Source organism: Arachis ipaensis, chromosome B06, assembly GCF_000816755.2.
Source record: "Arachis ipaensis cultivar K30076 chromosome B06, Araip1.1, whole genome shotgun sequence".
In the NCBI taxonomy this organism is placed as follows: Eukaryota; Viridiplantae; Streptophyta; class Magnoliopsida; order Fabales; family Fabaceae; genus Arachis; species Arachis ipaensis.
The window spans coordinates 25,065,637-25,080,830 of record NC_029790.2 but is presented as its reverse complement, the minus strand read 5'-3'; the positions used below and the strand labels follow the sequence as shown (position 1 = coordinate 25,080,830).

Sequence of the window (15,194 nt, the reverse complement as noted above, 5' to 3'; positions counted from 1 at the left end):
TATGATCGCCCCTACTATGAACGTGCTAATCAAGGATACCATAACCAAGGGAGCAATTATAACCAAGGGTACCCCCAACAAGGAAGCAACTATAACCAAGGGAGCAACAACTCCAATCAAGGATGGAGGGATAGCTCCAACCAAAGTTGGCAGGACAATTATCAACAAGGAGGAAGGGACAATGGAGGCAACCAAAGGTGGAACAACAACACTCCATAAAACCGCTATTCATAAAACCCTCCAAGCCAACAACTAAATCAAGGAAGGAACTATCAAACCTACATACCACCTCATAGATAACCACTTCCACCCAACCAACCTCAAGCACCACAAATTACCTACCCTTTCACATCTCCAAATCAAGATAACACACTCCGGTCCATACTCCAAGGACAAAAAGAACTCCAAAATACACTCAAATCAACTCTCAATGGTCTTACTTCCACCCTCCAAGCTCTCATTGCTCGCATGGAGTCACCTTCTATTCCCACTTCTCAAGCCTCAACCTCTAGTGCCATACCCTCTCAAGTTCTACCCAACCCCAAGGGTGGCATCAACGCCGTAACCTTGAGGTCCGGAACGCAATTGAAGGAAAGGGATTCAAAGGCACCTAGTTTAATGAAAGTTGCTCAAGAGGAATATGGAGTTGAGATAGAAAAAATTGAAGAAGAGGAGGAGTCACATGTAATAGTTAAAGATGAAGACCCTCTACCAAGGAGTGAAGTCCCTAGAAAGGAGCAAATCTTGGAGGAAGTAGCTCAACCAATTCCATTTCCTACATTGGCAAGAAAGGCTAAAAAGCGTGTGGAACTTGACCCAACGATGGTGAAGATGTTCATCAAGTGCCTAAATACGCGAAATTTCTTAAGGACTTGTGTATGAACAAAGATAGAATTCATGAGTTAGAAACCATTCCATTAGGTAGTTCCATTTCGGCTTTGATGGGATCTATTCCAGAAAAGTGTGTTGATCCGGGTCCTTGCTTAGTTTCTTGTGTCATTGATGGAGTCCAATTCATTGATTGTATGTGCGACCTTGGTGCATGCGTTAGCATTATGCCTCTTTCCGTTTATCACCTATTGAAGCTCCCACCGTTGAAGCGGTCGGCGGCTAGGTTTGTCTTGGCGGACAAGAGCATAATAACAGTGTCGGGTATTGCGGAAGATGTGTTGGTCGACATAAAGGGTTTGATATTTCCAATTGATTTCCATATTATTGAGATGCCACCAAGTGAATCCGAGAGGGCATCATCTATCCTACTTGGGAGCCATTTTTGAGGACCTCTAGGTTCAAGTTGGATGCCCATTCGGGAACCTATTTGTTTGAAATAGATGGGAGAGTTGTAAGTTTTATCCTAGAAGAGGCAATGAGGGACCCACCGGAGAACCATTCCATATTCCGGTGTGATCTAATTGACAACATTGTGGCCGAAGTGCATTATGCAAAGCTAGAAGAGAAACATATGATTGAAGGAAATAGTGAAGATCCAAGTGAAGAAGTTCAAGTGACAAGCCAAGAGCAAAAGCTAGAATTGAAGCCATTGCCACCCCACCTAAAGTACTCATACCTTGATGAAGCCCACAAGTTTCCAGTGATCATAGCAATGGAACTAAATCTTCAACATGAAGAGAAGTTGCTATGTGTCTTGAGGAAGAACAAAAGGGCAATAGGGTGGAGTTTGGCGGATCTAGTGGGGATAAGTCCCCAAGTGTGTGAGCACCGGATCTTTTTGGAAGAAGAAGCTAGACCCGTGAGACAACTTCAAAGGCGATTAAATCCTACTATTTTAGAGGTTGTCAAGAAAAAGGTAACACGGTTACTCGAGGCGGACATCATCTACCCTATTTCGGATAGTGAATGGGTAAGTCCCGTTCAAGTTGTGCCTAAGAAGTCCGGGTTAACCACAATCAAGAATGAAAGCGGGGAGCTCATAGCAACACGGGTGCAAAACTCTTGGCGAGTATGCATAGACTACCGAAGGTTGAATTCGGCCACTAGAAAAGATCATTTTCCACTTCCGTTTATTGATCAAATGCTCGATCGATTATCCGGTAAATCTCATTATTGTTTTCTAGATGGCTATTCGGGATACTTCTAAATACACATTGCTCTAGAGGACCAAGAAAAAACAATATTTACTTGCCCTTTTGGAACTTATGCCTACAAGTGTATGCCATTCGGCTTATGCAATGCACCGACAACTTTCCAAAGGTGCATGATGAGCATCTTTGCAGATTTTCTAGAGCAATGCATGGAGGTATTCATGGATGATTTCATGGTATATGGTGATTCTTTTGATCATTGCTTGGATAATCTCGAAAAAGTTTTGGAAAGATGTACTAAAACCAACCTTGTCTTAAATTTTGAGAAGTGTCATTTCATGGTCAAGCAAGGCATTGTTTTAGGACATATTGTTTCAAAAGATGGTATTTTCGTAAATCCGGCTAAGATTAATGTCATATGTAGTTTGCCTTACCCCTCTTCCGAGAGGGAGGTCTGCTCTTTCCTTGGACATGCAGAATTTTATCGGAGATTCATAAAAGATTTTAGTAAGATAGCATTGCCTCTCTCAAAGTTGTTACAAAAAGATGTTGAGTTTGATTTAAGCAAGGAATGCATGGAGGCTTTTGACAAGCTCAAGGTTGCGTTGACCCAAGCTCCCATTGTGCGAGGGCCGGATTGGAGTCGGCCATTTGAAATAATGTGTGATGCTTCAAATTTTGCCGTGGGAGCCGCGTTAGCACCACACGAGGGTAAGAATCCATATGTCATAGCCTATGCATCAAAAACACTAGATGGAGCCCAATCCAACTACACTACTACCGAAAAAGAACTTTTGGCCATTGTTTTTGCCTTGGACAAGTTCCGAGCATATCTTCTCGGTTCAAAGGTGGTAGTGTATTCGGATCATGCGGCGTTAAAGTATTTGTTGGCTAAGAAGGAATCTAAACCGAGATTGATTAGATGGGTTTTATTGTTGCAAGAGTTTGACTTGGAAATTAAAGATAGGAGTGGTACGCAAAACCTAGTGGTGGACCATTTAAGCCGCCTTGAACACACAAAAGGCAATACTACCCCTATCAATAATTTTTTCCCTTTGAGGGCTTGCATGCAATCTCGGAAGCCATTCCTTGGTATGCACCAATCACCAATTACTTAGTATCTCGCTCCTTCCCTTCTAATCTCTCCAAAACACCAAAGGGATAAGCTAAAAAGCGAATCTAAATACTATGTGTGGGATGACCCATACCTTTGGAGATGTGGGGCGGATCAAGTAATTCGGAGGTGCATTCCACAAACCGAATTCCACTCAATCTTGGAACCTTGCCACTCCTCCGAAGGAGGAGGCCATTTTGGACCTCAAAGAACGGCAAGGAAAATCCTAGATTGTGGGTTTTGGTGGCCAACTCTTTTCAAGGACTCTTCTCATTTTTGTAAATCTTGTTCTCAATGAATTAGATTTGGTAACATCTCCAAGAAGGATGAAATTTCCCAATGAACCATGCTATTTTATGAGATTTTTGATGTCTGGGGAATTGACTTCATGGGGCCATTCCCTAATTCTAATGGTTTTCTCTACATTCTACTTGTCGTTGATTATGTGTCCAAACGGGTGGAAGCGATACCCACCCGGATGGATGATGCTAACGTGGTCCTTTCTTTTGTGAGAAATAATATCATTTGTAGATTTGGATCGCCACAGGCAATCGTGAGCGACCAAGGTTCACACTTTTGCAACAAAAAAATGGAAGGACTCATGAAGAAGTATAGCATCATGCATAAAGTAGCCACGACCTACCACCCACAAACAAACGGCCAAGCTGAGGTTTCCAATTGGGAGATTAAACGCATCCTGGAAAGGATTGTGAAGCCTAATAGGAAAGATTGGAGTGCCAAGCTCACCGATGCACTATGGGCCTACCGAATGGCATACAAAACGCCAATTGGCATGAGTCCCTTTCGGTTGGTGTATGAAAAAGCTTGCCATTTACCGGTGGAGATAGAGCACAAGGCGTATTGGGCCATTAAGGAGTGTAATCCAAGTTTGGGTGGAGCCGAAATAGAGAGGAAGCTACAACTAGCGGAGTTGGAATGTTTGAGGCTTGAAGCTTATGAGAACTCTAGACTTTACAAGGAGAAAATGAAAGCCGTGCATGATAGGAACATAAGAGGCAAAGAATTTAAAGCCGGTGGTCTAGTCCTTCTTTACAGTTCTAGATTGAGATTGTTGCCCAGTAAACTAAGGTCAAAATGGGAAGGCCCATATCAAGTAGTGAAGGCGGAACCCTATGGGATTTACCATTTACGCCATCCCTCAAGCTCGGATATCTTCAAAGTCAATGGGCACCGTCTCAAGTTGTATCATGGTGAGCAAATGAAGAGCAACAAAGAGATCGAGGTATTCCTTTTGGAAGATGCACCTCTTGGCAAAGAGCAATGAGCTAGTGGAAGTCTAACTTAAGGACATTAAACAAAAGTGTTAGGTGGGAGACACCCCACCATGGTGAGATCTATCCTTTTTACCCTTTTGAATATAGTTTTTAAACTCTTGATTGGTTTGCGTTTGCTTAGCTATAGTCCTATTTGATTAGAGTTAATTGTAAATACCTAGGATATTTTACTCATGAAACCTTGCATTGATTTTTTTTCCATGGATGATTTGATTGTGTGGTAGAAGAACACCCCTCTTTAGGTCTTGCATTGATTTTGAGTGTTTTTGGCCTCTTTGGCTGGATTGGCCATTTAATTCATGACAGTTAGGCATCTTTCATGTTCATTCAAAAAAAAGGGGGGGGGGGGGGGGGGGGGGGGCACGCGTGCGCGCACTGTGCGCAGAAGCGTCCATAGGTCTTTATAGCTCCTGGCCTATTTTCCAGAGAGTTGTGCAAATTTTGGGCCAGTTTTGGGCCCTGGGCATAACGCACGCGTGCGCGCACTGTGCGCGTACACGTCCATCGGTCTTCGCAGCTTCTGAGCCATCTTCCAGAGAGTTGTGCAAATTCTGGGCCAATCATGGGCCCTAGGCATAACCAGCATCACGCGTGCACGCACTGTACGCGCACGCGTACATGGCCATTCGCGCGATAGCACGCGTCCGCGCACTAGCCGCGTACGCGTCACTAATGCAATTTGCGTTCCTGGGCCATTCCTCTCGAGAGTTGTGCCTTGGTTGGGCCTATTTCATGCTACTGGCCCAGCTCCCCTCACGCGTATGTACACCAGGCGCGCACGTGTACCTCGACCATCATGCTAATCGACGCGTCAGCGCACCGTGCGCGTCAGCGTCGATCACTAAATTCTATTTTCTGGTACTTTTTCCTGAGAGTTGGGCCAGAGTTGTGCCCAACTTATGCTGAGGGCACAACTTCTATGCACGCGCATGCACAACTGGCGCTCGCGTGCACCCATATTTCACCACTTCATGCACACGCGCACCGTGCGCGTCCGCGCCCTTACTGATTTTCGCCCATGCACGCGCACGCGTGCATGGTGCGCGCGCATCGGTTCCGCGAACCAATTGAATTCGAGCGCGCCTTCTTCCTTCATTTTTCTTTCTTTCTTCTCACCACCACCATTCTTCTTCACTTCTACCCTCCTCTACCATCTCTACCACCTCTTCTCCGCCACCACCGGCGGCAACCACCACCTCCGGCGATCCCACACCCCTTCTCCCTCCTCTTTCTCTCACTCTTCCCTACCTTCTCTCCCACCTCCATACCCCATTTTTCTTCCTCCTCCTCTCAAGGTACTTCTCTTTCTATTTTTGTTTAGTTTCCTTTGTTTCCTTTTCCCTTTCTTTAGTTACATTCTCTTACTCTTCCTCTTAGTAATTTCATTCATGTTTTCTTTATTTGTTGCATTTTCTTTCCCTCTTTCTTTTCATTTTCTCATGGGTGTTCCAAGTGGAGTTTACTCTTGCTTTGATGAACTTGTTTGATTTACTTGCTTTCTTTGCAATTTGTGGTATGATATGATGATTGATGATGCTTTATGGGATGTCACATTGTCACTCTTCTCTCAATTTTTGTCAAAAAAAAGGGATGCACACCAAGTGTTTGATGAAAGACCCACATGTCTTCTTGGAGTTATTTTAACTTAGTGTTTTCTATCTTAGTGCTCTTTCTCATTCGCTTGTTTGTTCATATGTGCATTGAGCTTAGTATATTTCTTGTTTCATTTCTCCATGCTCTTCCCCTATTTTTCACTTCCTTGTTATTGATGTTAAGAGTGTATGCTTCTCATGCGTCTTGTTTGCATGCTTATATCACTCATGCATCACTTGCTAATGATTAGCCAAAATTTTTATTATGGACTTAGTCTCATGTTGATGCTGTCATGTGTCTAAGCTACTTATCTTTTATGCCTTATCACGAGCGTGCTTATTCTTTCTTGATGCCTCTTTAAGCTTAATTTCACCACTTCTCTTTCTTTTCTAGGATGGTGATTAAGAGAGACAATGGAAAGGCACCCAAGAAGGCACCTTCACGGTCCACTAGCAAAGCACAACAAGGACCTAAAGCCAAGCCCCTCTCTAATAAGACAAGGAGCGTTGCTAACATTGATGTTTTGGAAAAGGACAATCCGGCAAGGGATCCGAACAAGTTCCCCAACCGCTATTGCGAACTTGTCTTCCCCTTGATCAAACTAAGGAACTATCATACGGAGCCCCTTCTAGCCCCTCCGGCTCATGTCATTCCACTAATCATACCCCGCATCGAACGGCGGCAATGGGAGTTCCTATTGAGGAAGCCAAGGGAGGCCAACTTGTCTTGGGTGGTTGAATTCTACACTAACTACCACTCCCCCTCCCTTGCATCGGTATTTGTGCGCCGAAGGCAAGTTTCTGTCACAGAGGAGGCCCTCCAAAATGTGCTTAAGACTGGGCCCTTAGCGGAAGGGATTGATGCTTATCAAGAGATTTTGTCGGCACGGTGCCAAGTGCGTTTGATTGGGATGCTATCCTCAAGGTCATTGCCATACCCGAATCATTCTGGATTCGAGGGATGATGAGACCCCGGCCCAAGGGCATCACCGCACGTTTTCTCACTAGAGAGGCTCAAGCATGGGCCCAAATTCTAGCCCACTATGTGCTCCCAAGCAACTATGGCTCATCTATCACTGCCGAGTTAGCCTTGTTGGTTTGGTGTGTCCTCACCGAGAGACCGGTGCACATTCCCCATCTCATTCGCCAATCCATGGGCCGCATCCACGCTAAGGGGAATCTACCCTTTCCCGCTCTAGTGACCGACTTAGTCGCCGTAGCCGGTGTTTCCTGAGAGACCAAGGATAGAAGAGCCATGATCCCAGCAGATGGAGATGTTGTTCCAAACGGGAGATAACTTTACCCTCCGGCTGACACCGAAGAGCCACACTTACCCGTCCCCATGAGCATCCCCTCTACCTCATCCGCACCACCAAATTCATCCATGCAACGCATAGAGGAACTCCACAAGAAGCTTGACCGTTATGAGCGACGTAACCAACGCCGTTACGCTTTTGTCAAGAAGCTTCTAGGTTGCCTAGCCCCACTTATGGAAGAACCGGAAATTTCCACGTCCACCGGCACCGATAATGAGGAAAGCAATAATGAAGAAGTGGATGGCCACTCGGAAGCCGATCAACCACTACGTCTCACTCAAGGCACGGAGGACCATGCCAACTTCTAAGTGTGGGGAGGTCGGTCGACCGACTGGTCTTCATAGGTAACACCCAATAAATTTTGAATCACCTTTGCTAATTAGGATAGATTGCATGTTAGATTTTCATTTTTGGCATCCTTTGCATGTTAGTATCTCTTAATAAATCCACTTGGTTAGAGCAATGACTTCTCTCCTAGAAAACTAGAATTTTAGGGCGACCCTACCAATTTTAAAATTTGAAAATCTTTTGATGCTTAGCTTGTTTGGAGGATGTATTTTGGAACATGGAATTAGAATTTGAGCTAAGAACACAAGCAAGCGAGTTTTGAGCCTAATGGTGTTGTTACATCTTATAACCACTTATTTTTTCTTCTTGTGTGCAATTGTTCTCCTCCTACGATTGTGATCTTTGATTTGTTTAATTCTATATGTCCATTATTCCTTGTATTCATGCATTTATATGATTGAGGCCATCGTTTCAATTAACTCACTTATCCAAATAGCCTTACCTCTTATCTTCCTTTGTTAGCCAAATTTGAACCTGCGTTTAACCCACTTTGTTCTTAAGTTAGCACATTACAAGCCTTAAAGCGGAAAACAATAAAAGTCCTTAATTTGGATCTTTGATTGGCTTAGGCTAGTGTGTGTAACATTCAAGTGTGGGAAATTTTGGGACATTGGTTGAGAAAAAGGGTAATTTTGTATTTTCGTTGTAAATATTGGGAATTGGATACATGCTCATGTATTGATTAAATGTGTAGACCTTATGCATTGAAAAAATAAAATGAAAAAAAAATGATGAGAAAAACAAAAGAAAAGAAAAAAAATATAGAAAAGCAAGAAAAGAAAAAAAAAGGGGACAAAATGCCCCAAAGTAAAGTTCAATAAAGATCAATGCACAAGTGTTGAGAAATGAAAAGAAAATGCATGAGTACGTTAAAAAGTGAAAGAATGGGTAGTTAGGTTAGCTTTAATATTGTATAATATGTCATAGGTTATGTGAGAAGTTTAAGCTCATCAAAGATTCAAATTTCAAGCTCACTTAACCAAATATGCATCCTTACCGTGACCCTAGCCCCATTACAACCTAAAGAAAAGACCCCATGATACTTGTATGCATGCATGGAATATATGTTGATTGTTAGAAGAAAAACAAATCTTGAAAAAGCATGAAGTAGGGGAGGATTGAGTGATCAACCCTATACACCGAGCGAATAGAGTGCAAATACTTTTGGTGAGGGGTTCGAAGCTCAACTCCTTGTTCCCGGCTCTGGCGAGCGTTCTTCATACAAGTTATGCATATTTTACTTTGATGACTAGAATTGGTAGAGTTCATACATTGTCCATCATCTTGCCCTATGTGCATATACATATGTGTATTCTAGGAAGATTGAATTGCTCTTGGCCAAGGAGATAGTAGCATACACCGTAGTGCATTCATGTAGGTAGATTGCATCACATGAGCCCTACACCCTTGTAGTCCTTTGATCTTTTGCTTTCCCTTAGCATGAGGACATGCTATACTTTAAGCGTGGGGAGGTTGATAAACCCTGTTTTTAGAGTTTATCATGCATAGAATCTAAGGGTTTTATCAATGATCTTCCACACTTATTTATATAAAACTGCATGATTTCGTGTCTCTTTCCCATTTTACCTCATAGATGAAAATATGCTTCTTTCGCATCAAAATTGAGATATTGTAATCCTCCTCTATTACCATTAGATGCCTTGATCCATTTGTTAAGTGATTTCAGAAGTTATAGGGCAAAAATGGCCAAGAGGAATGAAGGAAGCATGCATGAATGGAAGGAGCATGAAACAAATTAAAGAATGGAAGTTTGGACATGCACGCGCACGCGCACTGTGCGCGTATGCATGGATGCGCTCATCCAGAGCCAGCGCAGTGGAGTTGAGCGAGGAGCCGGCGCGCTTGTTGGCTGGGCCATATCCCTTATGACGCTCGCGCGCACCTTACGCCTGCGCGCAAATCGCAGAAGATCCCAGGGACACGTACGCGTGCAGTGCGCATACGCGTCGATGTGCGCACATGATTTTTTAAATGAAACACGTGCCCAGCGATTTCAAGGGGTTCCCAGGCCCTGTTTTGGAGCAGATTTTGGAGGGAAAAGCTTAAGAAGACCAAGGATTAGGAGTGTTAGAACAATTAGTCATAATTCTAGATATTTTAGGAAGTTAGTTACATTTTGTTTTTAGAGAGAGAAACTCCAACTTCTCTCTAGGTTTTCATCCTCCATTGCAAGTTTCCTTTGAATTCTTGGTGAGATCTATTGCTAATTGACTTTTTGTTTTTATACAAGTGTAGATCTACTCTTCTGCTTCTCTTAATTGATGTTCTTTTAGTTCAATTTCTTAGATCTAGATTTGGTTCACTTTGTTACTTTGAATGTGAATTAATGAATTGAGGTTTCATTCAATTATTTGATTGTTGATGATTGTTTGGATTAGATAGCTTAAATTCAATTCTCTTCTTTCAATTGCATCATGTTTTCTATAATTACCTACCAATTGTTTGTGATAATGACAACCTTAGCTATGGAGTAAATTTCTCTTACTTGGCTTAGGGGTTGAGTTATTGGAGACACTTGAATAGTGGATATCAATTGTAGATTATGAATTGAGAATTGCTAATTGACTTGGAGTACACTAAAGCTAGACTTCCCTAGGGTGAGACTAGGACTTGTGACTCAAGTTAGTTATTCTCACTTGACTTTCCTCCATTGTTAGGGGGTTAACTAAGTGAAGCAATAATCAATTCTTATCATAATTGAAGGAAATTATAATGATGGAACTTCCAATGCTTACCCTTAGCCAAGGCTTTTATTTCAATTAATTGTTGTTTGCTTTGCTAGCTTGAACTCTTGCACCAATTCTCAAAACCATAAAAGCTTTCCTAATCAATGATGCACACTCTAAAGCAAATCCTAGGGAGAACGACCTGGGATCAATACTCTCGGTCATAGATTTTAGAATTGTTTGATGCGGTATTCGCGTGTTGGTTAGACTATACTCACGATCGGACTCATTACTAGTTTCTAACCGACATAAGAATATTTCCGTTCATCAGTCAACTCCTGCCAACTTTCGTTAGACTGGACCCCAGAGTCTATGTCATTCAAAAAGCCACATCTCCAATTATCCAAGGTTAATTCTAATTACTCCTAATTACTCTAGTTAACCTAATTTACACCTAATTTTACCCTGCAGCCACATCCACCCACTCCCCCTTTCAGCACTGCCGAACCTATCATCTTTGGGAGTCTTCTTCGACTACCACCGTCAAATGTGCTTAGCGCCTCTGGTGATTCCATCAGCCACCAACCTAGTTGTTTCTGGGAATCAGCTTCGCGTCGCCGCCACCGCTACATGTCACCTTCGACGATCCATTGAAGACGCATCCACTCCACCGAGGTAACTTTTGACGGCACCTAGTGTTGCTCTGCCTTCATTTACGCCGTGGTGGAAGTGTCCTTGCATCGCTGATGCACTAGCAAGCGCCGCTACTGTTCGCCCTGAACAACCCTTGACAGCGATGCTCCCATCCTCGCTTCCAAGACGCCTCCCACAAGGTGTCCCTCCTCCGCTGCCGTCACCGCGTTCACAGGTTAGTGGTAATTCATGATTTTGATAAACAGAAATTGTTCTTGGTTTGTTTTTGGTGCATGTCACAGGGTTTCACTTTCATACAAGATAATTCTTTTGTTTTTTGGATGCTAATTTTCGGTAGTTTTAAGAGGATTGATATCTGAGTTGAATTTAATTGTTAGCATGAAATTAGTTCATTATGAGCATCCACAACTTCTAGAGCAAGATTATGCTTCCATAATCTACCTTGAAAAGAAGTGGATTTGCAAATAGTATCAATAAATAAAACCAATCATAAAAAACTATCACTATCATAAAAAGTGGTTACATTAACAACACCATCTTAAGTTACACAGTAAACATGTTTTTATATATAATTTTTTAAATTTCCTTCTTTAGGTTAAGTTTATCTGTGCGTGTAATGTTGTATGGATCTTAAGGGCACATAAATCTAGATGTAGATGTCCATGAAGGATTGATGTATAACGAAGGATAAAAATAACTCTAAATAGTTTTTTAGTTCATTAGTTTTCATATGAAACACATATTCCATGCTGCAAAATATAACAAAAGACATTACTAAAGCATATTTAAGATAGAAAATATTTTTCTAATCTTATTGCAGACAGGGCACGCCTTTACTCTTGAAGCATCCTTTCAACCTCTTTATTTGATCCCTTGATCTTTTTTCGTGCAGTTAATAAACAAGTTTTGGTAAGATATCATCAAAGCAGACAAAATCATCCAACGGGTTTTGTCATGTGAATTTGTTGAGGGTAGGACTGTCGGGCTTCCTATTAGTCTACAAATGATTGGTGGAGCATCTGGTGAGGTATGACTTTTTTCTATCTATTGCACTCAACTCCTTGTTGATAGATCGGGGATATTGTCCTTAATTTTATTCATGTTTTCAAAATCATTTCTTATACACATAAATCATGATTTGATGCATTTTCATTGTTTCCTACATGTAGTTTAATGGAAAAACAGAATTATTTTCTTGTTGCTATGCAATTATCAAGGCACACAAGTATTTATCCCATTTTAAAAATTATGTTTTTTTTTCAAATATGATTTTGTTGAGATAAAATCCAACGTGTTTCCAAAAAGTTAATTGCAAATAAGAAATTTGTGTGTTTGATTTGGATATTGTCCAACAATAAAAAAAATGTTACAGTGTCTATGCTTTATCCGTTTTAAAGAGGCGGGTGAAATTTGTCAATTTGATTCTTGTGAATGAATAATAGGATCATCCTCCTTTGTATAGTCTTGCAGGAAAAGCTTCTGAGAATGGGACATATCTTTGACCAGACACTTGAAAATTACAAATTTCTTCCACCAATTATAGCCGAAGACAAGCTAGTATAAATGATCCTTCTATCTTTCGGCGATCCATAAAAAGTTACATTAATTCATGACAATATGGTGGTTGAAGGATTCAGTACTATATGTTGGTGGCCAGTGGCGGATTCAAGGGGGCCTAAGGTGGCCATGGTCCCCCCAATTTTTTTTTTTAAAAATTAGCACTATTAATTTATTATTATTATTATTATTATTATTATTATTATTATTATTATTATTATTATTATTATTATTATATATATATATATATATTATCTCACATATTTTTCATATCTATTTTGTATTAAAACTATATATTTTTGGGAAAGAGGTTCGAGTGGACCCCAGAATGTGAGCAAGCCTTCCAAGATTTCAAGAAATTTCTGGGGCAACCAACTGTTCTTACTCGACCTCGGGAAGGTGAAGAGCTCATACTATACCTCGCCATAGGGAGTCGGACAATAGCCTCAGTGCTGGTCAGAGAGGACGAAAGTGGACAACAACCCATCTATTTCATCAGTAAGGCTTTACAAGGGGCTAAATTAAACTATCAAAAGATAGAAAAGTTCGCCTACGCCCTCATACTCACTTTTCGACGACTCCGACCATACTTTCAAGCCCACACTATCAGAGTACAGACCAACCAACCCAAAAAGGAGATCTTGCAAAAAACAGACTTAGCGAGAAGAATCCTGCAATGGGCTGTCGAGTTATCCGAATTCGATATCAAGTATGAAGCTCGGGCAGCTATCAAATCCCAGTACCTGGCCGACTTCATCGCAGAGTATACTGACACCCCGGGCACCCCACAAAGTAGAGCCTTTATGTAGATGGGTCCTCAAACAAAACCGGGAGTGGCGCAGGCGTCATTTTAAAAAGCGATTAGGGAACCAAAATCGAGCTCTCCTTAAAATTTGAGTTTCCTGCCTCGAATAATCAAGATGAATATGAAGCACTACTACCTGGTTTGAGGCTAGCTAGGGAAGTGGGAGCTCAAAGAGTGACCATTTTTAGCGACTCCCAAGTAGTCACTTCACAAATAGAAGGGAGCTATCAAGCTAAGGATCCCACTATAAAAAAAATATCTTGACAAAAGCAAAGAACAGCTCGGACAATTCAAGGGATATGAGGTCCGACACATAACCCGATAGCAGAATGCCCGAGCTGATGCACTCTCAAAACTAGCCAGCACCAAACCAGGGGACAACAATAGAAGTCTCATCCAAGAAACACTCCGAAGTCCATCAACCTTGGAGGAAGAAAAGATCCTAGCCATATTAGGACAGGATCAAGGATGGATGACTCCCATAATCAACTACCTCAAGTCAGAAACACTTCCCACAGACAAAAAGGAGGCAAAAAGGCTAGTACGAGAAGCGCAGTACTACACCATAATACAAGATGTCATATATAACAGAGGAATCTCTACACCTCTCTTAAAATGCGTCCCGACCTCCGCTACAAGAGAAGTTCTCGAAGAGGTCCACAGTGGCATGTGCGGCAATAACCTTGGGGCACGAGCCCTTGCCAAAAAGGTACTCCGAGCTAGTTTTTACTAGCTGACTGATGAGCGGATAATTTATACGCTTTTTGGCATTGTTTTTAGTATGTTTTTAGTAGGATCTAGTTACTTTTAGGGATGTTTTCATTAGTTTTTATGTTAAATTCACATTTCTGGACTTTACTATGAGTTTGTGTGTTTTTCTGTGATTTCAGGTATTTTCTGGCTGAAATTGAGGGACTTGAGCAAAAATCAGATTCAGAGGTTGAAGAAGGACTGCTGATGCTGTTGGATTCTGACCTCCCTGCACTCAAAATGAATTTTCTGGAGCTACAGAACTCAAAATGGCGCGCTTCCAATTGCGTTGGAAAGTAGACATCCAGGGCTTTCCAGCAATATATAATAGTCCATACTTTGGCCAAGTTTAGATGACGCAAACTGGCGTTCAACGCCAACTCTCTGCCCAATTCTGGCGTCCAGCGCCAGAAAAGGATCCAAAACCAGAGTTGAACGCCCAAACTGGCACAAAAGCTGGCATTCAACTCCAAGAAGGACCTCTACACGTGAAACACTCAAAGCTCAGCCCAAGCACACACCAAGTGGGCTCCGGAAGTGGATTTATGCATCAATTACTTACTTCTGTAAACCCTAGTAGCTAGTTTATTATAAATAGGACATTTCACTATTGTATTTGATCATCTTTGGATTATATTTTGATCTATTGACCACGTATGGGAGGCTGGCCACTCGGCCATGCCTACCCTCCATTCACTTATGTATTTTTAACGGTAGAGTTTCTGCACTCCATAGATTAAGGTGTGGAGCTCTGCTGTTCCTCAAAGATTAATGCAAAGTACTACTGTTTTCTATTCAATTCATCTTATTTCGCTTCTAAGATATTCATTCGCTCTTCAACCTGAATGTGATGAATGTGACAATCATCATCATTCCCTATGAACGGGTGCCTGACAACTACTTCCGTTTTACCTTCGACTGAATGAGTATCTCTTAGATCTCTTAATCAGAATCTTCGTGGTGTAAGCTAGAATGATGGCGGCATTCAAGAGAATCCGGAAAGTCTAAACCTTGTCTGTGGTATTCCGAGTAGG

At 41.8% G+C, this 15,194-nt stretch overlaps 1 long non-coding RNA gene across 1 annotated transcript; it reads left to right on the top strand.

Moving 5' to 3' along the window:
- Positions 10,747-12,758, top strand: LOC110263249. Its single transcript, XR_002348567.1, has 3 exons — positions 10,747-11,262; positions 11,941-12,075; positions 12,511-12,758. It is a non-coding gene; the product is annotated as an uncharacterized LOC110263249 (long non-coding RNA).